Source organism: Lactuca saligna, chromosome 1, assembly GCF_052625555.1.
Source record: "Lactuca saligna cultivar CGN05327 chromosome 1, ASM5262555v1, whole genome shotgun sequence".
NCBI classification, from domain to species: Eukaryota; Viridiplantae; Streptophyta; class Magnoliopsida; order Asterales; family Asteraceae; genus Lactuca; species Lactuca saligna.
This window is the reverse complement of record NC_136417.1, coordinates 56774628-56788487: the sequence shown is the minus strand read 5'-3', so window position 1 is coordinate 56788487 and position 13860 is coordinate 56774628. Positions and strand designations below refer to the sequence as shown.

General features: G+C 33.4%; 1 long non-coding RNA gene across 2 annotated transcripts in view; it reads right to left on the bottom strand.

The window, feature by feature from the left end:
• Positions 1-12177: 12177 nt before the first annotated feature.
• LOC145036711 (uncharacterized) overlaps positions 12178-13860 on the bottom strand; it is a 3509-nt gene continuing 1826 nt past the window's right edge. For both annotated transcript variants that reach the window (XR_013678530.1, XR_013678529.1), the window contains exon 3: positions 12178-12344. This is a non-coding gene — a long non-coding RNA (uncharacterized LOC145036711). The remainder of the gene's footprint in view (positions 12345-13860) is intronic.

Genomic DNA, 13860 nt, shown 5'->3' with positions numbered 1-13860 from the left:
AGATCCGATTTATGGTGTTATTTATGCATTTATGGGTCCTTTAAGTCATATATGAAGTTTTGGTCTACTCCAGAAGCTATGAATGTTAGATCTTTGCTCATTTAAGGTCCATTGTCAAGAAAAATGCAAACTTTATGCAAGATATTGGTCAATGCAAGTGTTAAGACTCTTATTAATCTTTTTTTTTTTTTTTAGTGTTGAGCCACATTAAGTCATGCATGAGTGTAAAGGTTTCAATTTTACATATTAAGTCGCCATTTAGAATTGGATCTGAGAGTTTAGCATGTTGGCTTAACCAATTAAGTGCTTAATGGGTTGGGTTGGTAATCTATGGAGTACGTTGGGCGTACCCAGCTGGTACGATGTGCGTCCTGGCTTTGGAAGGAGTACACTAAATGTATGAGCCGAGTATATCACGTACAAATTGTCTAATATTCAGTGGTGATTTATATATGAAAGTAGCCAACAAAAAAGAATCAAAATCAGAATCAGATGATAACTACTTATTTGTCATACTTTTCAATAAATCCTTAAGAGTAAAGAGCTCATCCGGTTTCGTTAACATTGGGGTAAATGTGAACCCATAATTGTTACGAAAGTGTAAACAGATACCTGGTGTAAGCTTAGAGCCATTGGTGATGTGGTGTGCGTTATGTAAACATGTTGATCTGTGCCAATAAGTTCATATGATCTCCCAATGCTGTGAAGACTAGCCAAAATCCATGGTCTCTTGCTGTGGAAACTCAACCCTTTCACTCTTGCTTTTGGATTTGAAATTCGCCAACATCTTCGCTCTGCTTTGTTAATCAATCAATCACACAAACATCTTCAATTAGATTCATTTGATTTCGTACATTGAAGACAAACAAATAAACCCAGGTTTGAGGGTGCGTGATAATGACCTTATATTTGATTGATTAGGATACAAATTTGTAGGCGGTAACGAGATGAAATCGACCATGGAGTTGATTTTGGGGTAAACCGACAGTTACAACGAGAGAATCATCGCCATCGGTGCCAGAGAAGAATGTTGATTTGAGAAGCGTCGGAGAAGAATGTCGTTGGGGGAGGGGACAAATGGTGGATTTGAGATAGAGAGAGAGACTGACGATTCAATGTGGGATGTGAAATTTATTTTCCCTAAAACACCCTTTGGTTTATTTGAATCAGATACGCCCCACGTCTTATTCTTTTAATTATTTACAAAACTGCCATAATGCATCTCAACCTTCTATTTTTTTTGATCTAATGGTCCCTTTTTAGTTCTCGGGAAACTATAGGTTTTCAAAAGATCACTCACACTCTCTCTCTCTCTCTCTCTCTCTCTCTCTATATATATATATATATATATATATATATATATATATATATATATATATATATAATTTCTGAAAAATAATATTCATCTAATTATAAATAATAAATAGATTTTTTTGCTGTTACCAATTTTTTTCTTACTATTGAAACATCTCGATATGTAAATAAGATACAAGAACAACAAACCAAAAACGAGCTTAATTGCCCATTTTAGTCGATACAACTGAAAACGAATTGAACCATTATAAAAAAAATTCAAGTTCGAGTTCGATTCGGATTTAATCGATGTAAGCGTTATGGAGTTTTAATACAAAAATAAGCTCCCGTTGTTGTTGATGTTCTCATTTTTGATGATTTAATAATATTTGGGGAGGGATGAGAATCTTTTGTTCAATCCTAGATTAGTATATTTGCATGTGGGGGTGGTACAACACTTGTTTAAAACATTATAAAAATATTCCACTCAATCCGGAACTCAATTAATTTATGCCATATTACTTAAAGTCTTTGGTTGGAAAGTGCCGTGTGAACACGTCTACAAAGTTTATTCCTTAACTTTTATTTATTTAAATCACCATCCAACCATTAATATCTACTAGTAAATCTAAAATGTAAAACCATATAATTAATCGGTATCAACTCACTTATAAGTTTTACTATTAAATCTAGAACATAAAAAAGCCATATGATTATCTATAAAATTGAAATAATCAACAATATTTATGGTGGATGGGGCCATATACCTTAAAAACCAAACCGGACAATTCAACTAGAAACCAATCAGGTTACCGATTTATAGATTTTAAAAAATTGGCTGCAATTAAATCAGAAAAAACCTACCTCCTGGTTTAGTGATTTGTTGAACCAGAGAAGTTAAATGGTAAAAAAATGGTTTTTAAGAAATGTATTCTTCTTTAAACTCAAATGGGGAGGGTCGATATTGCTAACAAACCCAATGGACTCAAAGTTGGAAAACTAAATTTATCTATATTGGTTGTATATCATTTTCTGCTTAACAACTCATGATTTAAAACAACAAGTCCGTTGAAGCTATACAAAGAATTGTTTCATTGTTGTATCCATGTGGGACGCCTTCATAGGTAGTCTAAATTTTTTTTCAAGGTAGGTTTTAAAAATTTTCTTGCATAAATTCGAAATAAATTCGAACTTTTATGTAGGTCCTAATAGCATCTCCAAGAAAAAGAAGCAAAGAATAGGAGATCGTATTTGGGTGGAGAAGTAACGAAAAACTGTTGATACAAGGAAACGAGTTAGGAACTGAAGAAAATTCATGAAAAAAGAAGCATGTGATACACAAGAGTGTGAGGACAAGGAAAATAGATAACCAATGGTCCTCATGGGTTAGGTGCTTTAATTATCTAAAGTATGAGTACACATCCCCAAGTGACACTTAGATGAAAAAGGTACAGGGAACCTTATAGCTTTGATGGATACATAAATATAAGAAATGTCATATAGTGATATGATGATACAAGGTTAATAGGCCTTGTCTGAAATTAAGAGTATACCACATAAGGTGATTTTATACTAAACCTAATAATATCTTAAAGGGATGGATAACTATCCGTGGGATAGGAAATTCCCGTAGAAAGGAAGTTATATAAAAGAATGACTAAGCATGCATGCGTATTATAAGACTAACAAGTTGGATAAAGGAATGCTTTCAAAGTTTGGAGCGGAAAGAGATCATGAACAAATATCCCTACCCATGATTGATGATCTTTTGGAGTGAAGGTTATGACGTTCTTTTTTTACAAGCCATGGAGACAAAATGGGAAATTATGTTAAGCTACGAACCAAAATGGTATTAAAATTTATGATGTACTCCATGAAAGAGTGAAATTAAATATATTATGGGAAATATAGTAACATTACAATACATAAGTTACTCTTGAGGATAACCTTTTCTTTATCAAATTGTAAGTCTAAAGTCTTTGAATTATAACCGGGATATGAGTTAGAAGGGTTGATCTCATATATGTGGGGCGAATATTCAGTGGTAGATTAAAATTGATCATGGAAAGAAGATATAAATGGCTCAAGTTAAAGGGTTGTGATCTTTGATTCTACCTTCTAATTCTGATGACAAAATTATCTTAAATGGGTAATGTAACATCGTAAATTTTCAAACCAAAATTTTCATTTTTAATTTCATAAAACACATGTCATTTTAAATAAACACCATTTAATAGTCAACAAAGTTTTCAAAACATTATCAAAATCCAGGATCCTCATTCATAAGTCTTTTCTCTTGCGTGTATAATCGAGTCGTTGCCTTCCCGCGATACTGATAAGAATCTGAAACACATAACACGGTAAGCACGAAGCTTAGTATGTTCCCCAAAATACCACATACAACAATTCGCCACTCGAGGCTGTACTCTGTACGACCCTCTGGTCGGTGTGTCTCAGCGGGACCCTCTAATCCCGTAGCTTGTTGGACCCTCTAGTCTGGACTAGCTCGTTGGACCCTCTGGTCCGGTCTGGTTGAGCCTTCCGGCCTCATAAATCGTTGGACCATCTGGTCCGGTCAGAATGGCACATAGCATATATATAATCACAATACACATAATCTCAAACAAACACATATGACCTTCCGGTCCACATATAGATACCACCCTAGGTAATGTATAGTGAGAAGACTCACCTCGGGTAAACTCGGATGATCTCGAACTCGAAACACTGATCTAGCCTCCGCAAAATCACATACAAAAATTACCTCTAATTAATAATGGTTCTCAAAGGCTAGACTATTCCCTTCCTATGCTCTCACAGAAGGGTAAAAGACCATTTTACCCCTCCATGAGTCCAAAAGTCAACTTGTTGACCGAACCCTAAAAGTCAACAAAGTTAACGCTTGTGAGTACGTTGTGCGTACCAGCTCCTTACGTTGGGCGTACTCGACCGCTACACATCTATCGGGCTGCTTGACCCTCATGCCCTGCCTACTGGGATTTACGCTCAACGTACGTCCCAGTTTCGCTCTTATCTCACTTATGGTCTTCATTAGTTAAGACCTTGGCTCAAATACAGATCTGGACTCCCAGTGTCGTCCATTTTTGGACAAAAATTTGTAATAGTCTTCATAGGTGATATCCTTATCTACTCGTGAAGTGAGGAGGAGCATAGCTAAAATCTCTGACAAGTCTTGCAAACATTAAGATCAGTGAAGCTATATGTGAAGTACTCAAAGTGCGAATTTTGGATTAGGAAAGTTGGTTTTGTAGGTCATGTGGTCAATGAAGAGGGAATACACGTGGACCCATCCAAAATAAAGGCAATTGAGAACTGGTCAGCACCCAAAACGCCTATAGAAATTCGCCAATTGTTAGGCCTTGTTGGCTACTAACGCAGATTCATTCAGAATTTCTACCGAGTTGCTAAGCCACTTACCACCCTGACACAAAAGGGTGTAAGTTTTAGTTGGGGAGACAAGCAAGAAAAAATGTTACAAACGCTAAAGCAAGCCCTGTGCAGCGCGCCTATTTTGTCTCTATTAGAAGGGATAGAAGACTTCGTAGTATATTGTGATGCGTCTAAACAAGGGCTAGGTTGTGTTCTTATGCAACGAGGAAAGGTCATATCTTATGCCTCGAGACAACTTAAGGCACATGAGGTCACTATACGACTTGCAACCTTGAATTGGGAGTAGTGATATTTGCTCTGAAGATCTGGAGATATTACTTGTATGGCACAAAATGCCCAATATTCACGAACCATAAAAGTCTTTAGCATATCTTCAACCAGAAAGATCTAAACATGAGACAACGACGTTGGGTGGAGTTACTAAACGATTACGAATGCAAAATTCATTATCATCTTGGTAAAGCCAATGTGGTAGCTGATGCCCAAAGTAGAAAAGAATACTCGGGATGTCAAGTAAAGTCATTGACTATGACTATCCTTTCACACCTATCCATACAGATTGTAGAGGCTCAACTTGAGGCCTTGAAACCTAAAAATGTGGCAGGTGAATCTTTAAGAGGAATGGACAAAAACTTAGAAATCAAAGGTGATGGAGCCCGATATCTCATGAACCCGATCTGGACACCAAAGTTTAATGGTTACAAAGAGGTTTTCATGAATGAAGCGCATAAGACACGATACTCTGTTCACCCAGGTTTAGACAAGATGTATCTGGACCTTAAGAAACTTTATTGGTGGCCTAACATGAAAGCTAAGATTCCTAACTTTGTGGGCAAATGTCTTACTTGTGCCAAAGTCAAGGTAGAATACTAAAAGCCTTCGGGTGTACTACAACAACCAGAAATTCCCGATTGGAAGTGGAAGCGGATTATAATGGATTTCATAACCAAGTTACCCAGGACAATGAGTGGTCATGATACCATTTGGGTAATCATCGAAAAATTAACTAAATCCACACACTTCCTACCAATAAAGGAAACTGATAAAATATAGAAGTTAATACGAACATACATCAGAGAGATAGTTAGACTGCACGGTATACCAATATCTATTATCTCAAACTGAGATAGTAGATTCACCTCACGATTCTGGCAGTCACTATAAAAATCTCTAGGAACAAATCTTGACATGAGTACAGCATACCATCCTCAAAATGATGGTCCAAGCGAGAGAACCATACAAATGATGGAAGACATGTTAAGACCTTGTGTGATAGATTTTGGTAAATCTTGGGATACCCATTTACCACTTGTTGAATTCAACTACAACAATAACTATCATAATAGCATCAAAGTTGCACCCTTTGAAGTTCTCTATGGCCGTAAGTGCAGATCTCCCCTCGTGTTGGGCTGAAGTGGGCGATACACAACTGGAAAAGAACCAAGTACTTGATATTACTCTAACTGGTCCAGAGATCATTCAAGAAACTACTAAAAAGGTAGTACAAATCAGAGAACGACTTAAAGTTTCCAGAGTCAGACAGAAAAGCTACGTTGACAAGTGAAGAAAACCCTTGAAATTCTAGGTTGGTGACCGTGTCATGTTGAAAGTCTCACCTTGGAAGGGCATGATACGCTTTGGAAAACATGGAAACTTAAATCCAAGGTACATCATACCATTCGAGATTCTTGTTAGAATTGGTCCAGTAGCTTAGAAACTCAAACTACCTCAAGAACTCGGTAACATACATCCTACCTTCCACGTGTCTAACCTAAAGAAGTGCTTATCCGACGAGATTCTTGTTATCCCACTCGATGAAATCGAGATAAATGAGAGCCTCAACTTCATGGAAGGACCAGTAGAAATCCTAGATAGGGAAGTTAGGAGAACAAAACAAAGTCGTATCCCGATAGTGAAGGTTCACTAGAACGCAAAGCGGTAACCTGAATTTACTTGGAAGCGGGAGGATCAAATGAAACAAAAGTATCCACATCTTTTTCCTTAGTCTTTCTGTATCTCTATAGTCTTAATTTCGGGACGAAATTCCCTTTAACGGGGGGATAGTGTGACAACCTGTTATTTTCTACTTTATAAAAGTCAACAAAAGTCATCTCAAGTCAAACATATCAAATTAAAGACAAACTTATTGATTTGTTGATTTAATAATGTTAAATTAATATATTTGATACATAAAACACTTGCTAAAAGTGTTGGTGATTTTAGAAGTTAAATCACACAAAAATCCAAGGATTCTCGCATCAACTGCAAACCCTCGCAAACCTTCAAATCTTCGGATCGAAAACTATTCTCGGTCAGACACTTCGGATCACAAACGCCGAAGACATCAAACGACTTTCGGCGGTAAACGACTCTCGGCTGAAAACCCTCGCACCTTATCCACTTTGGACCGACCTAGCAGCTTGATCTTCTTGGGTTGAGTGTCTTATCTTCCTCGGTTTGGTTCCCAGCCGAAAACCTATGCCTCGGTTTGTGTTCTCGACCGAGAAACCCTAAACCAACATGCTTTATACTTCCATATATATATATATATATATATATATATATATATATATATATATATATATATATATATATATATATATATATATATATATCTGAAAATGAAGCTCATTCTTACACATACCAGCCAAAATCTCAACCTTTTCTCTCAAGATCTTTAACCGAAAACCTCCCTTCTCCCCTCAAGAACATGCGAAATCACTCCTTCTCATGAATACCATGCGAAAATCACTTGATTCTTCCTAGAATCTTGCAAGTATCATTCCTTAATCTTATTATCAATTCAAAAACACCTTCCAATCAACATATATTGGGCCAAAGACACTAACTTATATTAGTTTTCACGAAGAACAAGAAGAACACGAAGAACATAAGAACATGAAAAACACATACACGTTATTCTAAGGGTTTTTGTAAGTATTTTTACAATAATTAAGTGATGTTTAACACCTTAAACTTCATTAGATTATTTAATTTATATTTAAAATAATGTTGATATAAATTAGGATTCAATTTTTATCGTGGATATAATTTATGATACAAGAACTCTATTTTACTAGTCAACTATACAGGTTACACTATTTTACTAAGACAAGGATACAATTCAAAGCTAAACATGTATGTAAAATTTACTTTACATTTTAAGTATACTAAACAAGGAACATACTATTAGTAATTTATTTCATAATGACTAGGATTTTATTATTATACACGCAAGCATCAATATGGTTTTTTCTGAGATAATATTCAGTTGCTTATTTATATAGGCAATACTATTAAAGTCCTGATATTATAACCAGAATCTCTCGATAGATAGCGAGCCAAATGTGTATAGATCTATACGGGATTGAAAATCAAGCACTCTGGTATGCCTATGAGTGACAAATGTCGTTAACAGCTCCGATGCCTACAAAGCGTCATATCAGGCCATCTAGTCATAACATGGTTATAATGACTCACAAAAAGATATGAACATATACGATTAGTTTATAATTATTTAAACCAAAGTGTACAAATATAAAGTACTGAGTTTACAATGATACGATTTACAGTATTACATTATAGCTTATAATTACAGCTGGTGGAGTCAGGCACACTCACATTTACAGGGTTTTCAAAGAGTACAGTTACAGAATTTGGGAAACCTGAACAATTCAGAAAACATCCTTTTATAGTTTTATTAAATTAAAACTATGTTACACTACATTATAGTACAACAACACTTATACAGTTTGGTATATAGTATTAAAACTACTTTTCTGTTATATACGAAAATATCGGATTTTTTTGGAACAATCAACATGATTAGTAAATAATGATTATAATAATAGTCATGATCATGAAGTGGCTTACGATCTTATGTGCTCTTTGAGATCTGGGATCCTTAGAGGATTTAGGATCTCGCCCCTAACACACACACAAACACACACACACACACACACACACACATATATATATATATATATATATATATATATATATAGCTCTGATTCCCTATATATGTTAGAAGATGAACTACCTCTGCTACTTTCTTCTTGAAATTTATTATCTTGTTCTCTTTTTATGTATTTATAAACATTATTTTTCTAGTCTAAAAGGTTTATAATTTATTAATTATTTGAAGTGGTAGTCAGGTCACTATTTATTTTGTAGACGAAGATGATATCGAGAATTCAACAAGTAAAAACATTACTCTAAAAGGTAAAACAAAGGGTAATAATGCAAGTAAGAAAAGGAAGACTAGTGTACTAACAGTAAAGTTAGGAGTTACTAAGGAAGAAAAATGGCATTTGATGAATGAAAAAAAAAAAACAACAAAAGGAGGTATATGTTTAGTTATCTTAAAAAAATATAAAATTGTATTTAATAATGTGCTATGGATATGTAATATGTATATTAACTTGCTAATAATACATATTTTCACATTTTTAAGCAAGAGAAGTTATAAAAGAAACAACTAGGTTGAAGTCTTATGTTAATCATAAAGAAATTAAATTTAGGTTGTTAGGGAGAACGCTACTGACAAATAGGACAAGTGATTTCTTTATCGACCATTTTGATACATAATTCAGTTAAATTGTATTCGGATTTACTTAATTTCTTTTCTCTTAAGTAGTTTTTGGTATGAAGGAATCATAAAAGGGGTTGATGTAATTCAAAGTTCTTGGGTGGTACCTTGCAAATGTGTTTTGCTTATAAAGGTGATTGAATGCAATCATAGAAGGGCCCATAACAAGACCTAAAGATCATGAAGGTTAGTCTTTAACTTCCTTCCCAATTAAATATATTACATCTTGTTTTATAAATGTTATATATGCTGTTAATTTTGGTGTGGTAGATGCTCCTTACGAGAAGACAGCTCGAGAAGACCAATCTGCAAACATGGTAATATTCTTTCACCAACATGTGTTATCATTTACACTTTGGTCAGAATCAGAATTTAATTCCATTCTAGTCCCACATTTGGTTTCAAATGAGTAGACACTAATATCATTTTCATCAATAGAAAAGCATTGCTTCCATAAAAGACCCTGAATCCAGCAAAAAGCAGGAAGCCATCAAACAACCAAGTCTCCTTCCATTGTAGGAAAAACTAAGGCGAAATTGGCTCTCTTAATTCCATGGGATTGAACGTGAATCAGAATTCCATTCTAATCCTTCTTTTAGATGTAAGAAATCAAGCAATAGAGGTGTATGGAAAAATGCAAAATATGAAAGGAAATTTAGGATTATGGTACATTATACTTTGAAATCAAATATCAATCAATGTTAAACTTTGATATTTGATGTTTATGGATATTTTGGTAAACATTGATGGTTAGATTCTTTTTGTATTTTAATGTTAAAGTTTGGTTTTGGATTGTATAATTATTGGATATTTTTGGTATTTAAATGTTAATATTTGTTTTGGATTATATAATAATTATTTGATGTTTTTTTGCATTATTTGTTTTAGATTCGTAACAAACAAAAAAATAGGATATTATGAATTAGCGAGGGATTAGCTTCAGAATGGAAAAAAATTCACATCTTAAATTTGCAAGGGGTTAGTGACATGGAAAAAAAATCACATCTTAAATTTGTAAGAGATTAGTAACAAAATTAAATAACAGATAAAGGGGGTTGCAAGGGATTAGCGATTGAATATTATTATTAGGTTTTGTTGCAAATTTCTTAAAATACACTATTAAGTGCCAACTTGTAATGGATATTTTGTCGTTAAGATCGTCGCAAGAGAAAAATAATTTGTTTCTAAATCCTTCACTAAGTCGTTAGCTCTGCTTTAATTGGCTATGGAGTAAGTCTATGGTTGATCCGTCGCTGTCGCGACAGAATGGCGACGGATTCGTCCATCTCTAAAACTCATGTTTCTAGTAGTCCCCCCCCCCCCTCTCTCCCTTGCAATTTCATCTTTGATATCATGCTAGTCGGAGCTCAAAGTGTACCAAATGTCTTGCTTTGCCGTGGTAATTCTACTACTTTTTTGATGTTATGGAACTATCACTACAAAAAACACGAGCATTAGTGGCGGTTGACATCGCCGATAAAAGCTAGGCATGTCGCCGCTAAATCCTTTTGCGACGACATGCCGCCGTTGTTGCCTCTTCAGTGATGTTGTTTGGGTCGCCGGTGTGTTATCTGGAACGCCGATGGAAGCTTCGGAATTGGTTAAAGATCATTGCAATCGCAACACTTTGAGCTCGAAAGGAAAATGGAACGCAAGACAGAACTAGGAAAGAAGAAAGAGTATTATCTGTGAAGCATTAGCGGCGACGACTACCAATTGCGGCGACGAGAGGCGTAATAGCAACGACGACATTGGAGGGAATGTTTGGCGGTATTTTTTCCGGTATGATTTCATCTTAGCTATTGACACGGGTCAATGACGTGTGAGCATTAGCGACGAAACACACTTTTATCGGCAACAAGTAATGCGAAAGTTGTTTGTTACCGCTAAATGTGTGCGTTGCCACTAATGCTCTGATTTCTTATAGTGTATCACGGCATATTTTTAAGTTAAAAAATCATGTAAAGATTAGTTGTTATAGCTTCCCTCTCTTTAAGTCGGTTAGCTATCGTTTTAAACGCACCTCTTTTTGGCTTTGTCCACTATATAACCACGGGTTTGCTTAGCTTGGTAGTTGCTAGTTCTTTTTGATATATTGTTGTACAAAAAAAAAAAAAAAAAAAAAAAAAAAAAAAAAAAAAAAAAAAAAAAAAACATGTACACACAAAAACCATCAAGTTTGTAAGTAAATGTTATCATTTGTTTGTTAATATTTATTTATTAATCATCGGAAAAAACATCTATTAAATACACATGCTCAACGTCTTTTTATTGCATAATATAAATAAGTTCTAACCAATGAAGCAAACTTATTTGAACAGCAAAATGACATCAAGATTGGAAGAGAAATAAAGAAAAGTCTGTGAAACCCTTTTGGGTTGCATTATTGTGGAACTGATAAATTTGATGATTATTGTGTGTTTTCTCCAGTGTGAGTCAGAGTGATGTCAGCAGTACTACAAGCACTCAATAGGAGCATGCACCCCACACAGAAATGTTAAAAGCAACTCCAACAATGGCAGCAAGCAATGTGAAATGTTGATCAAAGTCGCGAACAGCTACTCCTTTGCTGGCAAATATTTCCATGCTAAATTATCAATCTAACAAGATATGTTTTCTTCGAGTCTTATCACTCATGTCATGTCTCTAGAGTTTTGATGACTTAAGATGCTGTATTCATCTGTATCACGTTCTTCTGATTGGAATTTGTTGGTTTCAAGATTCCTGTTTGGACAATGGATAAAAGGTTTCCAAGAAACAAGAAAATGAAAGATATCGCATTTAGGTAGATAAGCAATATATATATATATATATATATATATATATATATATATATATATATATATATATATATATATATATATATATATATATATATATTCTGTAATGCAATAATACACCTAGTAATTTTTTTTGCTACAGTTGAAAATTTTTCATTTTTTCAACTTTTTTACTTATTTTTCATGTATCGCCAACATCAATTCATCCCGACAATACCTGCTATATATTCTTACGTCCGTCCTTGAATATGGTAAAGACAAGTCTCATAACACTGAAGTAAACAAAAAAAAAAGATGATCATCAGTACTTGTATGTTAGGTACATACACATGAATGCATAATTTTCATCAATAATTGAATATTTAAAAAAAAAAAAAAAAACTTTTCAGGATATTTTTGTTAGCATGAGTATGTATACTATATTTATTATTTTTATGCTTTAAACAATAATATACACATGATTTGTTTTTTAAATACAGAACCAACTTAGCAGATTTAATCATACAACATTTAAAGCTAATTTTTGGCAATGTAATTAGTGATATTGATATGTTTCAAATGGAATGCGTTAATTAAAGTTCACTAGTTCATCTCCATTTTCCCTTGCACACAAGTGTGTGTATATATATATATATATATATATATATATATATATATATATATATATATATATATATATAATTTCAACACAATTAAATCAAAACATGTTTGACAAATATCTTGTTTTTTTACAAGAACTGATGGCAAATCAATAAAATTTTGTTTACAAATTTGACTTTTCACTATATTTATCCCCACATAATTTAGGGTTGTGCTATAACTATCTCTTAATTATGTTTATGCCCGCTTAAAATCAATCAAATCAAAATTTAACATATGATTTGATATCATTCTTTTTTACAAAAATTATATATATATATATATATATATATATATATATATATATATATATATATATATATATATATATATATATATATATATATTTGTATATTTAACTTAGATAAGGGACCGAATGATTAGTATTATAATGTCCGATTTAAAAAATATGGTTCGAAATTTATAATAATAATAACAATAATAATATTAATATTACAATATAGAAAATATTTAAAAACCGATTTTATATAGCCGTTCTAATTTATAATATTGTCCGAATGTTAAAATTTTGTACGAAATTTATAACAATAATAATAATATTAAAATATAATAATAATAATAATAAATTACAAGCCAAAAAAACAAAACACGAAAAAACAAAAAAAAAAAAAAAAAAAAAACAAAAACAAAAACAAAAACAAAAACAAAAAATCAAATTAAGGGATGAAATTGAGAAAGACGGAAGGTACTTAGACCAGAGGGAGTGGATGCAGCCTGGAGTGCATCCCGTTGCCGCATAAGCACAAACACCGTCTTTTGGGTGCGGTACAAAGTGCAGTACGTCCTTCAAAGGAAGCACTCCTTCAAACAACATGATTGATTTATTTTTTTTACTACGTCCTTCAAATGAAGCACTCCTTCAAAGGAAGCACTCCTTCAAACAACATGATTGATTTATTTTTTTTACTACGTCCTTCAAATGAAGCACTCCTTCAAACAACGTGATTGATTTATTTTTTTTACCTCGATCCATTTTATTTATAAAAATAATGATAAATAATCATCCCTCTAGCCTTATAGAAAACTCTTTAATTTATATGATTTAAACATTATATAGTTATTAGTACTTGATCTATTCTGTACGGAGACCTAGGTGACCACACATCAAACAGGTGAGATTGTTTTCAT